The sequence below is a fragment of the Cupressus sempervirens genome, chromosome 4 (assembly GCF_028749045.1).
Source record: "Cupressus sempervirens isolate cs-2001-9-10 chromosome 4, ASM2874904v1, whole genome shotgun sequence".
NCBI classification, from domain to species: Eukaryota; Viridiplantae; Streptophyta; class Pinopsida; order Cupressales; family Cupressaceae; genus Cupressus; species Cupressus sempervirens.
In genome coordinates this window covers 51,737,338-51,749,838 of record NC_143121.1, presented here as the reverse complement: position 1 = coordinate 51,749,838, position 12,501 = coordinate 51,737,338, and the positions used below count along the sequence as shown (strand labels likewise).

The window sequence follows — 12,501 nt, the reverse complement described above, 5'->3', positions numbered from 1 at the left end:
AGTAGGAGATTCGAGCTCATTTCTACATACACAGGTTTTAGGGTGTAAAATTTAGAATTGGATCAAAAGAATTGTTGAAAGTTTCAGAGGGTGTTGATTTGCATGTATTCACAGATTGTCTCAATTTTTAGCTATGGTTTTGAGGTAGGGTTTGAAAACCCATTGTATAATTTTATTGAAAGACCTATCTACTTCGTGTCTTCCTGGGTGATTGCATATGTAAGGGGCTGGTGATTCGCGATATGAGACCTTGAGGCCGGATGGGCCTATGCTGCAAAGCTGGGTGCACACAGGTGTGGTGTAGGCAGACGTGGGTCTTGCCGAGGTGTAAATGGGACTATGTCGTGTGCTGGGCAGACATGGTTGTGGTGTAGGATCTTGTCCGGGACATGATCCGAGGTGTAGTTTGGGGCTGTGTTGCGAGTGGTTCCCCTCCAACATAGTTGTGGTGTAGGCGCGGTGTTGGATCCGGGCCGAGGTGTGATCTTAGGACTGTGCTACGAGATGTTCCCTCTAGCATAGTTGTGGTGTAGGCGAGGCGTGGAGCCGAGATGAGGTGTATCCGCGGAGGGTAAGTGCCGGTGTGCATGACGGATGGCTTGGAGAGTCCATCTCCCTCGAGAGGGTCGAAGTAGAGTAGTCCCTCCCTCTGGTCTCCGGGAGACAGAGGTGACGCGAAGTCTTTAGGGGCAATGAAGTGTTGCTCCGCCGTTACGCAATGTGGTGAGGTTTGGCATTATGACAAAGGTCCTTGTCTCAGTGTAGCAAAGAAGCTGGATCAGTGTTGACAGCTCTGGGAGTTGTCCGGTGTCCGAAAGCTAGGGAAGCGGTTTTCCTAGTCCTGCGGTAGGAGACAATATGGTTTGTCCGAGTAGGAGCATTGTGTGCTTGAGGTTAGCTGTGTGGGAATGGTGTCATTGTGCTGAATGACTAAGTGGTGCGGTATCGGTTGGGTGTGGCCATGGGTGCACATCCTGGGTGCTTGGTTGCATGGATTTGCATTGAGGTAGGATCTCAAAGACCATGGTGGTCAAGTATGGCAAGCGGGATGTAGTGTCTCGGAATGATGCCAAGGAGATGCCGAGTCAAGTGGGCAGATCGTGTTAAGTATCCGAAGAGGTAGTCGGTGGACATGACTCAAGGAGGTGAGTCATGATGGAAGGCTAGGAACAAAGGCTTGTGGCGCATGAGTGAAACGGGTGAAGCAGATGGGTGGAAGTGGTTCGGAGGTGAAGCTATGGAGCGTTCACCGAGTTGGTCCAACTGGCCAGCGTCCCACAGGGTGGGCGGATCATGGAGCTAGGGTGTGGAACTCAAGTAGTTTGTGCAACGCAAAGGGATCTGAGGATTGAGCATGAGACGGCGTGGATGCATGAGGAGGTTGGTTTGAGTGCACCGGGTGTACGAGGACTTGTGGGTCACCAACAAAGGCATGTAGACATAGACTGGGGTGTCGAAGCAGTTGGGGCTCATGATGGGGATCCAGAGTTGGCTAAGGTCGATGGTTGTTCCGTGGGGAGCAAGGGTTGGGCTTCCGTGGGCTCTGTGGGGAGCTAGGGAGACTAACAAGTGATGGAGTGCCGTGGAGGCATGTTCATGTTAAGGATTGGACTAGAGGACTCTAAGAAGTTCAGAGAGGTGCCATAAGGATGCCGAGTACACCGTGCGGGTGTGCGTATGAGCCAGGAAGTTCAGAGAGGTACCGTGGAGGTATCGAGTATGCACTGGGTGTATGCGTGTTGAGCTAGAAGGTTCAGAGAGATGTCAAGATGGTGTTGAGTATGCTTTGGAAGCATATGCATGAGCTAGGGAGAACTCTTGGGGGTCCAAGTCAGCCAGTGTGGATGCAATGTTCAGCAAGGGAATCTAGGAGGTTCTCGATGCAAGGTTGCAGTGGTGCAGCGTTGGACTCAGGGAGTCAAGCGAGTTGAGCATGAGGAGCTCTGGGAGCTCGGTGCATCCTCAAGAGTGGCAAGATGATCATAGAGGATCATGATGTGGTCAAGAGACTCGTGGGAGTTGAGACCACCTATGGGGCCGATGTCGGAGTAAGGTGGGCTTATGGGAGTCACCGAGGCGAAGATATCAAAAGGGCTAAGTCGGGGTTCAGCGTTGAGGTTGAACAGGGGTAGAGCCAGAGGCTCGAGGATGCGTGTGTGGAGCACCTAAGGAAAAGAACCAAGAGTAGGATGGTTCGGCATGCGCTTCTATTCCGCGGGAGTGTATGTTTAGGCAGTCAGATGCGTGGGCATTTGATGAAGACAGGGAGGCGTAGTCTGGGTGAACGAAAATGGTCGCATCTTATGGTGGATGAGAAGTAGGGATCGCCAGTGCCGCGCGAGGTTTTGGAGATTCTCAAGGAGAAGGCTTAACCTGGGCATAAGCATAAAATCCAGCCCCATGACAGTTGGTATCAGAGCTGATCGCTCTAAGCATGGTAAGAGTCTGTGCGTGAATCTTGGAGCGATCTTGCTTTTGTTACCCCAATTCTTGGTGAGGAGATGATATTGTGCGTGATCTGGTCGGGGTGTTGCTTCAGGTTGTTATTGCTCATGTGGGAGTAGGCAGTGGAGCATTGATCTTTGGCAGATTGGCTTGGGTTTTCATCGACTCTTGGAATTGGCATCAAGTTATAGAGATGGTCAAACTGATATGCAGCTTATGGAGAGTTGATATCGACATTGTTTGAACTGGGTTCAGCAATGGAACTTGGCGTGGGTCAAGATGTGGCCAGGGGTCACAAGGCCATAATGCAGGAAGATGGACGTAGTGCAACATGGTGTTGTGAGTTTGTTGGAATGCAACTTAAGTGAAGATGGCAGTGTCTGGGACATTTTAAGACCAGCTTAACAACAGTTTGGGCTGCAAAGGCGCAGTGAGGTGTAGGAGTTGGGGAGGCAATTCCGAGGAGTATGGAAATTGGGCTGTAGGTTGGCTTGTTGGGTCAGTCTCAGTGCGATGTAGGATGGTGTGCGGACATTATTTGAGGTGAAATCGAGCTGCTACATGGTGTAGATCAGTGTGGGCTGCAAGGACGCAGTGCGGTGTAGGGTCTCTTTATTGCAGATCCGAGGTGGAAATGTGGGCTTGCACAAGGTAAGTCCGTTGATGTTAAACATTTTGGGGCCATTTAAGATGGTGAGGCGTAGGATTTCACATGCGGTGAAGTTTGAGGAGCAATACTGATGGTGTGACAGGCAGGCTTGGAAGTCGTGGTGACGGTCTAGGCGGCGGTGTCATGGGTCAGCGGTGTTGGGCGATGTGGAATCGTGAGGTGTAGGTTGATGTGCTGGGCATCTTCCGAGGAGAAACAGAGTGGGCTGCGAGAGCAGTGCGGTGTAGAACTTGCCAAGGGTGGGTTCGAGGAGAGGAAACAAGTACTGAGAAGTCACCAAGTTCTGGAAGTGTATTGGCGAGTGTATTGGTGGTTGGATGTGAATGATTTTTGAGTTGATGTGTTGGGAACGAGTGGATGCAGGGCATGCCGAGGGTTGGCCAGCAGTCAGTCAGAATGGCACAGTTGAAGACCGGTTGCAAAGCCAAGGTTGAAGGTGATGACTTGGGAAAGTGGATTTGGGAGCTGCCAAGGGCAGTTTGGCGTAAGATTGTGGCTTGAAGAGATTTGGGCTATGATCTGAGGAAGGTTGTGCAAGTACTAGGCATAGCACAAAGGGTCTGGAAGTGAATCGGTAGACAAGTGTTGGTGGCCGAGTTGATTTGCAGTGTGTGGGGACGAGTTGGGTGCAGGGCACGCCAGAATGTTCTTCAGCAGGCAATCATAGTGGCACAGCAGGAGTCAAGAGGCTGAAGGTTGACCATGTGAAGCTTGGGAAAGCTGGGTGACTTGCGCATCGGAGGGATGGCAAGTGTGTCTTTCAGTGGATGCCAAGAATGGAGTCTTGGGCAGTTGAAGGTGGAAGATAGGACTGAGTGGAGACGAAGCAGTAGTGCTAAGTTCTCAGGGGTGTCATCAGGGATGATCGGCTCAGTGGAGTTAGACATGGATATGGTTTCATGCAAGTGGGTTCAGTATCAGGGATGCTGACAAGCACCAAGTATGTTGTGGAAACAGAAGGTGTGCACCGAAGGTATGGGGCGATGACAACAGCCAGTGTATGGGATACAAGACATCTGTGGATCCAATGCGACAGGGTGACAGTGGTGTCGGTGTCGAGGACGTCGCCTGTTTTTAAGTGGGGGAGGATGTAAGGGGCTGGTGATTCGCGATATGAGACCTTGAGGCCGGATGGGCCTGTGCTGCAAAGCTGGGTGCACACAGGTGTGGTGTAGGCAGACGTGGGTCTTGCCGAGGTGTAAATGGGACTATGTCGTGTGCTGGGCAGACATGGTTGTGGTGTAGGATCTTGTCCGGGACATGATCCGAGGTGTAGTTTGGGGCTGTGTTGCGAGTGGTTCCCCTCCAACATAGTTGTGGTGTAGGCGCGGTGTTGGATCCGGGCCGAGGTGTGATCTTGGGACTGTGCTACGAGATGTTCCCTCTAGCATAGTTGTGGTGTAGGCGAGGCGTGGAGCCGAGCTGAGGTGTATCCGCGGAGGGTAAGTGCCGGTGTGCATGACGGATGGCTTGGAGAGTCCATCTCCCTCGAGAGGGTCGAAGTAGAGTAGTCCCTCCCTCTGGTCTCCGGGAGACAGAGGTGACGCGAAGTCTTTAGGGGCAATGAAGTGTTGCTCCGCCGTTACGCAACGTGGTGAGGTTTGGCATTATGACAAAGGTCCTTGTCTCAGTGTAGCAAAGAAGCTGGATCAGTGTTGACAGCTCTGGGAGTTGTCCGGTGTCCGAAAGCTAGGGAAGCGGTTTTCCTAGTCCTGCGGTAGGAGACAATATGGTTTGTCCGAGTAGGAGCATTGTGTGCTTGAGGTTAGCTGTGTGGGAATGGTGTCATTGTGCTGAATGACTAAGTGGTGCGGTATCGGTTGGGTGTGGCCATGGGTGCACATCCTGGGTGCTTGGTTGCATGGATTTGCATTGAGGTAGGATCTCAAAGACCATGGTGGTCAAGTATGGCAAGCGGGATGTAGTGTCTCGGAATGATGCCAAGGAGATGCCGAGTCAAGTGGGCAGATCGTGTTAAGTATCCGAAGAGGTAGTCGGTGGACATGACTCAAGGAGGTGAGTCATGATGGAAGGCTAGGAACAAAGGCTTGTGGCGCATGAGTGAAACGGGTGAAGCAGATGGGTGGAAGTGGTTCAGAGGTGAAGCTATGGAGCGTTCACCGAGTTGGTCCAACTGGCCAGCGTCCCACAGGGTGGGCGGATCATGGAGCTAGGGTGTGGAACTCAAGTAGTTTGTGCAACGCAAAGGGATCTGAGGATTGAGCATGAGACGGCGTGGATGCATGAGGAGGTTGGTTTGAGTGCACCGGGTGTACGAGGACTTGTGGGTCACCAACAAAGGCATGTAGACATAGACTGGGGTGTCGAAGCAGTTGGGGCTCATGATGGAGATCCAGAGTTGGCTAAGGTCGACGGTTGTTCCGTGGGGAGCAAGGGTTGGGCTTCCGTGGGCTCTGTGGGGAGCTAGGGAGACTAACAAGTGATGGAGTGCCGTGGAGGCATGTTCATGTTAAGGATTGGACTAGAGGACTCTAAGAAGTTCAGAGAGGTGCCATAAGGATGCCGAGTACACCGTGCGGGTGTGCGTATGAGCCAGGAAGTTCAGAGAGGTACCGTGGAGGTATCGAGTATGCACTGGGTGTATGCGTGTTGAGCTAGAAGGTTCAGAGAGATGTCAAGATGGTGTTGAGTATGCTTTGGAAGCATATGCATGAGCTAGGGAGAACTCTTGGGGGTCCAAGTCAGCCAGTGTGGATGCAGTGTTCAGCAAGGGAATCTAGGAGGTTCTCGATGCAAGGTTGCAGTGGTGCAGCGTTGGACTCAGGGAGTCAAGCGAGTTGAGCATGAGGAGCTCTGGGAGCTCGGTGCATCCTCAAGAGTGGCAAGATGATCATAGAGGATCATGATGTGGTCAAGAGACTCGTGGGAGTTGAGACCACCTATGGGGTCGATGTCGGAGTAAGGTGGGCTTATGGGAGTCACCGAGGCGAAGATATCAAAAGGGCTAAGTCGGGGTTCAGCGTTGAGGTTGAACAGGGGTAGAGCCAGAGGCTCGAGGATGCGTGCGTGGAGCACCTAAGGAAAAGAACCAAGAGTAGGATGGTTCGGCATGCGCTTCTATTCCGCGGGAGTGTATGTTTAGGCAGTCAGATGCGTGGGCATTTGATGAAGACAGGGAGGCGTAGTCTGGGTGAACGAAAATGGTCGCATCTTATGGTGGATGAGAAGTAGGGATCGCCAGTGCCGCGCGAGGTTTTGGAGATTCTCAAGGAGAAGGCTTAACCTGGGCATAAGCATAAAATCCAGCCCCGTGACAGCATATTGCTTATTAATTTACTATAGTGATTGTTGAATAAGGAATTATGTTGTAAATTTTGAAAAGAAAAATTTATTAATAAAAAAAATTTGATTGTGAAAAAATTGTAGAAAATTATTATGACTGTATTCTTTGAAAACCCATTTTAATTCAATTGTAGAAAATTGGAAGAAAATAATAAATTGAATAGTTAGAGTTTCAACTTTAAATTTATCATTAGAACTATGTGATTATCATGAATTTTCTAAATGTAGATGAATATTCATCTTACATCTAAAATAATTTAATTTCAATATTTATTTAGAAGACAAAAGATTAATTGAGAGGAAAGCATGTTGTAACTAAATGTATTCATGCATGTGAAAACAAATATGCTAAAAATAGAAAGCTAAGTATAGTATGGTTACATGCATGAGAAAAAAAATACGCTAAAAATAGAAAGCTAAGTGTAGCATGGTTACATGCATGTGAAAACAAATATGCTAAAAATAGAAACTAAATATAGTATGGTTACATGCATGTGAAAACAAATATACTAAAAATAGAAACTAAGTATAGTATGGTTGCATGTACAAACAAATATGCTAAAAATAGAAAAAAGTATAGAATGCTTGCATGATTTGAGAGATCAAAGACATGGGAAAATACTAATTGCATATTTATTTTTATTTTATAAAAATATAATTTAATTTTCATATTTATTTATTTTAATTTTTTTTTACAAACAAATAATAATAATTGATTAATTTATTAAACTAAATAAATATTATCCATCTAGTTATAAAATGAATGTTAGTATTAGTGATTATTTAAGTCTAATTAAACTCTTAGTTGCATATAAATGATTTTATAATTATTAACGTAAGAGGAAAGTTAATAAATAAATATTTATAATTTTATTATATTTTAAGAGAAGTTGTGATAGAGTTCACTTTGTAATCATTTAGTAATAACTATTTAACTTTATGAGAGAAATTATAAATAATTAAATTAAATTTATAATAATATATCTATTTCCATTATGAAATAAAGGAAAAGTAAATATTAATATTGAACTTAAATAGAAGTCAAATTAATATTTTATAAATAAAATTGATATTAGTATGTAATCTAATAATATACATTTATGTTATTAATTAAATCATTTATGATTTAAGCTTATTTAAATTAATAACATGATAGTATTGCATGATATTTTATATATACAAAGAGATTAGATATTTAAATACTTATTTATTTAAATAAGTATACTAGCATAACAATTTATATTAACATATATATTCTTACTTCATTTCTAAACACATCCTTATCACCCAAACTAAATAAGAGAAATTGGTGGAATTAAATCATGTAAGTGAAAATTATGTATTTTCTAATATTCTATTTATAGTCTTGTGATGTTTATTTTCTTGATAGATTTTCTTTGTGGGTTGTTTAATTGGCCAAGTTAGGATATGCACTAGAGGTATTTTTGAGATTTCTTTTATGATTATTTGACTGGATGTCATGATGAACTTTATGATTTGAATTAAGATTTATGCTTTATGGGCTTTATGCTATTGAGCATTTATGAGAACTTCGGTTTGGAGAACCAATGTTATTTTTGGGTTGCCTATTAAGAAACCAAATTTGATCAATATTACTATTATGGTATGGGACACTATTGTGGTTTTTAATTTTTGGGAAGGTAGTCTAGGTGCATGTCTATGGGAGTGGCTTGCAATGGGGGTTGGGGCTCAAAGTGGCTACTAGGGTAAGTTGTGTAACAAGTGATAACATAGTAATTGAAATATATTGCCTAGGCCTTTTCCTTGAGATACATTAAAAAGATAAGTTAGAGATTTTTCCTCGTCCATGCCTTGAGTGCTTGTATAGACTAAGGATGAGATGGAGATGATACTTTGAGAGGTATGACTAGTTTCTTCATCTTCACAAGAGAGTATTCTGGTTCTGCATAGAGTCACTAGGGGGCCGAGGTCTTAAGAGACTGTCAGGGTAACCTTAGAGTTGGCTCATGTGATGACACTCTATAGTATGTGGCCTGAGTCTCCTCTATATTTTTCTTATATTTTCCTTTAGTGGTGTACTTGTTGGATATTACTTTTGGTGGTGTATTTATTATGAGTCGTTACTCATTGATTGGATGTCATTTATTGTTAATAGTTGACTTTTATTAATGAATGATTAGGTATTCATTGGTGGTGTTTTGATTGTTGGAGTTAGTGATTGGTGGTTTATTTTTATTGATGATAGTTGTTATCTATTGGTCATTGTCCTTGTGATGCTTGACATTGATTTTGAGGTGGTTGTATATTTTTGGTCTTGGTATTTGTATGTTGATTTGGTATGAGATGTTAGTATTAGAATGTGTGTCCTTTTGCTTTTGATTATCTCTTCTTCTTGAGTAGTTTGTGTTACCCTTGAGGTAGTTTTGGCTATCAGGATTTCTTGCTTAGGATTATTTTATGATTTGATTATCTATGTATGGATTGTACATTATCTCTCCTACATAGTGGGAGTGAGAGCCTGATTAGGTGACCACATGATTGCGAGGTAGTGCATTCTTACCATTTGGGTCCCCCTCAAATTGATTTAAATGATGGATGCTCCTTGATATAGTGGTATCATTATCATTCTTCCTCTTATCTTGAAGACTTCAATTCATTTGATGTATCTATGTATCATGTGTTTTGAGAACTTATGGGATATTGTATTATATGTTGATGTACTTTTTGATGTAGTGCAAGGTAGGAGAATCCTCAAAGGATATGTCCTAGCCCCTAGCTAATAACCAACAACAAAAGATAAATAACAATGCAAGATTTGAAGCCAAGTCACAATAATTTATTCATAGATATAACTGATTACATGCAATGTGTTGGGCTATAAGGCCTTCCTGGTTATGGCCAAATACAAAGCAAGTAATAGTTCTACAAGATCCCTCAAGATCCACTCCAAACCCTAGCTAGTCGAGATCCACAGTTTGGTAAAAACCTCCAAGGAAGATCCAACTGGTACTCGCAAGTCTACCAAGCATTCTCCTTGTTTCCCAAGCCTCAGCTACTAGCTCTCTTCAAAATTTTCTCCATTACCACCTCCTCTTCTCCAAGATGGATGAATAATGACTAACGACTTCACCACAACCCCTAATTATACCAATCTATACCACAAGTTGGCCCAATATGCTACAAATTAAAGATCCCTTACATTAACTACTTGAAGAGCCACAAGTCAACCTTCAACATGAATTAAATATCAAAAGCCTTTAAAGAATTACAATAATTATTAAATACATCAAAATTAACTACCCAAGAACAAAATAGGTCCACTCAAATTCATTAATCATGCAGGATATCCAACTATCCTAGGATGCTCTTGCATCAGACTCTCTAGGTGAGAAAAAGATGTTCTTAGTAGTGGGAAGAACATCTTTCAAGATTTAACACACAAATCCCAAACTGGTTCTTCACATACATGTCCTCAAATTCTTCAACTTGAACACTCATTCCTTTTCCTTTCTTCTACTTCTACACCTCCATCATTGGTTTTCCATAGGTTTTCTACACACACTAATCGCTAACCTTTTCAGAATTTTCCAACTCAACTTGGCTACCAATAGTTAGGTTCCTTCTACCGACCTCTTCATTTTGAAAAGGAATTAAGGAATGCTTCTTGCCACCTTTCTCAATTGTAAACACATTCTTGACACAATCATGCACAACCTTGCAATGATACTGCCAAGGTCTACCAAGCAACACATGACAACTATTCATGTCCACAATATTACACAACACTTGATTCTTATACTGCCCAATCTAGAAATCAACAAGGCACTACTCCCTCACTTCCAAAGCATGTTCACCTTGCAAACAACCAATCCTATAAGGATAATGATGTCTCACCCTCTTTGAATCAAGTTATTGAACCATCTCTTCAACAATAATGTTATCAGTACTACCATCATCTATAATCACCTTGCAAACTTTACCATCGACTTATAACGAGTCCTGAACAAAATAGTCCTCTAATAAGAATCCAATTTCCTCTCACCAACCAATATTCACCAAGCCAAAAAACTTTATCTTTTCTTAGGTTTACTATCCTAAACTACAACTTCATTCACAATAGCAGTTTTCCTACCAATCAGACATTCAAAATATCTATGCCCTTCTTGACCACACTTGAAATAATTACCTCTGAACCCACCTCCACCTATCCTTCTTTTTTGTTTGATAGGTTTTGGTTCATCTTCTAAATTTGGTTTAACTTGTGTTGAGTTATCTTGCTTTTCCTTCCCTCTAGAATTACCTTGACTCTTCCTCTTAGCTTCTCATCTGCTCTCAAAGCATACTGATAAGCATCCTCAAGTGAAGAAATATTTAGCATACCAACCTCATCTTAAATATTGAATCTCAAACCATTAATGTACCATGCTACCTTCTCCTTTGAAAAATCACTATGCCCAGACCAAATAATCAACTTGTAGAGCTCCTCAGTGTAATCTTTCACAGTCATATCCTTCTGCTTCATATTCTATAACCTCTTAAATAACTCAAGTTCATAATTATTGGGAATAAACTTAGCCTTTAACTTAGTCATCATCAACCTGCATCTAGTGATCTTTATTTCACCTTCCTCTTCTCTATCCTTTTACAATTCTTTCCACCAAAGAGTAGCATATCCCTTTAGCTTAGTTTGTGCCAACCTTACTCTGAGTGGATCTTCAATATCCTCAAGCTCAAAGTAGTCTTCTTTATCTTTAACTGAGATCCAAATCTAGCGAATTGACCAAACCTATTTTCCATAGGTCTCTCCACACTATCAGTTTTGGCCTCACCACTCGATCTAGCAAATTCAAAGTCTTCAGCAACTTCCTCATAACCATCTTTAGTATCCATATGCTGAGGTACACCACGTATAGAACTTATGACTTTAGCGATCATATCACTCTTCATTAACACCATCTTAGATTTGAAAGTGGCTTTAATCTCCTCTATTTCAGATCTAAAATCTACTTTAACCCTCCTGAGATCCTTTCTTCCCCAAAATAACTAAGATCATCAATCACCCTAGGGTTCAATCTTCTCAGAGGCATCTTCCAAGATTTTTCCAAACCTTAATAAATCCACTTCACAAAACCCTAGTGCAAACTGCCTCAACTTTGGTGCTTGGTCTACACACTAAGGAATAACCTTCACTTTGATACCACTTAACGCATTGCAAGGTAGGAGAATCCCCAAAGGAGATGTCCTAACCCCTAGCTAATAACCAAACAACAAAAGATAAATAAAAATGCAAGATTTGAAGCCAAGTCACAATAATTTATTCATAGATATAACTAATTATATGTAATGTGCCGACCTATAAGGCCTTCCTAGTTATGGCTAAATACAAAGCAAGTAATAGTTCTACAAGATCCCTCAAGATCCAATCCAAGCTCTAACTAGCCGAGATCCACACTCTGGTAGAAATCTCCAAGGAAGATCCAACTGGTACTCGCAAGCCCACCAAGAAATCTCCTTGTTTCCCAAGCCTCAGCTACTAGCTCTCTTCAAAATTTTCTCCTCTACCACCCCCTCTTCTCCAAGATAGATGAATAATGACTAAAGACTTCACCACAACCCCTACTTATACAAATCTAAGCCACAACTTGGCCCAATATGCTACAAATTAAATATCGCTTACATTAACTATTTAAAGAGCCACAAGTCAGCCTTCAATAGGAATTAAATACCAAATGCCTTTAAAGGCTTAAAATAATTATTAAATACATCAAAATTAACTACCCAAGACCCAAATAGGTCCACTCAACCCCACGAAAATCCCTTAATCATGTAAGATATCTAATTACCCTAGGATGCTCCTGCATTATTTGTATTTATTTTCACATACCCTATGACATGTGTAGTGGATGTTATTCATTAGATGTGCTTTCATATTATTAGTTGTACTTATGCATTTTCTTATATGATTATGTATGTGGTTAGTCATTTTGTGATTATGGACATTGTAATTGAGACTTAAACTTATTAATAAAAAATTCTTAAATATGACTCAATGTGAAGGAACCCTTGAGGAATTGAAATTGTATTTGTAATTGATTACATGT

The 12,501-nt window shown here is 42.4% G+C and overlaps 1 long non-coding RNA gene across 1 annotated transcript; it reads left to right on the top strand.

The window, feature by feature from the left end:
* The first annotated feature begins 275 nt into the window (after positions 1–275).
* LOC149559891 (uncharacterized) lies at positions 276–5,908 on the top strand. The gene is made up of 2 exons (XR_016363631.1): positions 276–533; positions 4,441–5,908. It is a non-coding gene; the product is annotated as an uncharacterized LOC149559891 (long non-coding RNA).
* Positions 5,909–12,501: the final 6,593 nt, after the last annotated feature.